Genomic DNA, 2,858 nt, shown 5'->3' on the forward strand with positions numbered 1-2,858 from the left:
AACCCTAACCCTAACCCTAACCCTAACCCTAACCCTAACCCTAACCCTAACCCTAACCCTAACCCTAACCCTAACCCTAACCCTAACCCTAACCCTAACCCTAACCCTAACCCTAACCCTAACCCTAATTATATCGTTCTAGTATAGAAAGAATCTAAAGTAGGAAAGAGAAATCTATAGTGTAATAACCCTTTTCTTCTTTTATTTCTTTTCTATTTTTCTATTTTTTAAAAGTCTAACCCTTTTTACTTATACTAATACGTACGCCCTGCCTCTACTAGAAGTTAAACCTAACTACTAGAAACTTAAATATAAAAAGCATCCTTAGTGCATCTACTACGTCTCTCTCTATAGGTACCGCCTTTTTAAACTACATCTAAACCTGTCTTTCCTCTAGCAGGTTAAGGCCTTTATCCTGCTGCATGAAGCCTATAAGGGCCTTAGTAAGGATGCCGTCGTCCTATACCTACAGCGCTATAATAGCCTGTTTGATTAGCAGCCTATACTGGTATAGTCCGTCTACCTCTAGGAGTAGGTTTAAGAGCTTCTACCTCTAAAAGTACCTATCCTCTTTAGTGTAATAGCCGTTAGATGTAAGTACGACGTTAGTAGTAATATCCTGGCATAGTGTTTCTAGAGGCAGGTGGAACTAGTACCTGCCTGGCCTGTACAGCTTGATTTCATCTAGCTAATAGAGGACGACTCTTGCGACGCTGCTACTCCTAGCGTGCTTATAGTAGTTATTAAGGCTGTAGTTACTATAGACCTGCCTGGCTATAGCGAAGTAGAGCTGATAATTAACGGCCTTCTAGCGTTAGAATATATCTTGAATAGGTTGGAACCAGACGGCTGTCCTAAAATGCCTGTTCCTAGTGGCTTCTATCTGCTGTATGTAAGCTAGGACGTACTGCTACGGCTCCGACGCCTGGCCGTCTCCTAGTCCGGAAGGCTTTAGTATAAACAGGAGATTAATACGCTAGGTCGGTTGGTACTAGTACCAGCTAAGCTTTATTCTTTTAAGCGGCTTTACCTATAGGCTGACGCTGTTCCAGCAGCCCCCTTCCTAAGTGTTAACAGCAGTATTAATACTAGTAGTCTGATTTCGCTACATACGTTTTTTACCTTAAGTAGTGCTGTTAACAGTTAGGCCTGCTGCTACGCTATTATCGCCAGGCTCCTGCCTATATAGGAAGTACAACCCTATAAGTTGGTGCTTGCTATCCTGTGTATATACCTCTTCCCTTACTGTTACTTCCTGTTGCCTGCTGCTTTTACTATACAGGGTTATAAGGGAGTTGCTTGCCTTGTTGTTTTATCTAGAGCCGCTCTCTATCTGCCTAAGCCTAGCCTGTTAAGCTTCTTGGTGAATCTATATATTAATCTTGTATGCTGACGTAGCTTTTAGGATGGGATGGGTCTAGGTGATAGCCGCTATAGCCTTACTATCTTTAACCTCTTGCTCCCCCCTATCATCTGCCTTAAGTCTATACTATTAGCCGCCCTTTAGGTTGGTTTTAGTAATTATTATACTAGGTGCAGCTGAGTCTAACGCCAGCTACGTTACTATAGTACTACTTCCCGACGCTAGACCTATTGTATCCTACTGTAATACCTTAAACCAGCTGCTTGTAGCCCCCAACTAGAAGAACTACTAGTATTAGACACCTTACTTGTACGGCAGCATATAGCTGTTGTCGCTAGGGCTTACAGCTTGCCTACAGCAGCCCTGCTTATCTACCCAGCTGTATTCTTCTTAGCAGTATTCCTAAATAATATTAGTATCCCAGGTGATGTAACTATACGACTTATATTTACACCCGTCGTCAGCTGCTTCTCCTAGAGACGGTACGGGGTCGCTATGCGGGTCTAGGAAGCGGAAATTCTATAGCTCATCCTGGCTACAGAAGATACCTAGTAGGCTGTTAACTATATAAATAACGTATCGTCTTTCCTTTATATTTAACCTGTAGTTGTTAGGTTGTATAATATAGCCTAATGCTTTAAGGCCGGTTATAGTAGTCTAACATTATATACAGATGACAATGCGGTATTCGTCTAGGTAGATAAATAGCAAGATGTCTAGAGATATAATAATAGATAGTAATTGTCTTTATATAGGTAATACTAGCGGTAGGCTAAGGCGTATCTAGTAGTATAACTAGTATACTAAAAAGGATAGTATGGTTCCTTTATTAGATAATACGTTTATTACCTTGCTACTAAGAAGATAGTTGTAAGGCGTTCTAGCGCGTTGCGTGTTCTACGCTAGCTATTGTATTACCCTAGTAAGGAATAGTATAACGGATTAACTATCTTCTAGGTTATATTATTAACTACTTTGCGGAATAGAGGGCTATGTTGAAAAGCTGCTTGTAACTATTATTCCCTACTTGTAAAATATAGATGTATATCTGTATATTATACCTCATTAAGCCTGTATTTTAGATCTAATAAGTATAATAGAAGAGACTACTAGGTTGTTAGTAGTAGGTGTAGGACATCCTATACTACGTTAATATAATAGCTGACATCGTCTATTAGCAGCATTATTACTACTATTATAATGTCTATAAGCTGCAGCTTAATACGTAAATTAATCTGCTGCCCCTAGCTTGGTGCTAACTGGAGCGTAATATGCAGCAGCTGTATAATAAGTTGTAGCATCCTAAGCTCCTCCTCTACCTATACTGCTATAGACCCTAGCTCTAGCTGCTGCTCCTATACTTCTTTTAGGTTAACTATAATCCCCTTGTAGAGTAGTAGCCCTATAAATATCTCCTTCTTTTTATCTTTAGTAAAGTCCTAGAGAAAATCCTACAGGTAGTCTAGTAGTACTTTAAACGTATTCCTGCTGTAGT

The sequence above is a fragment of the Colletotrichum jinshuiense genome, chromosome 11 (assembly GCF_051148585.1).
Source record: "Colletotrichum jinshuiense chromosome 11, complete sequence".
Lineage (NCBI taxonomy): Eukaryota > Fungi > Ascomycota > Sordariomycetes > Glomerellales > Glomerellaceae > Colletotrichum > Colletotrichum jinshuiense.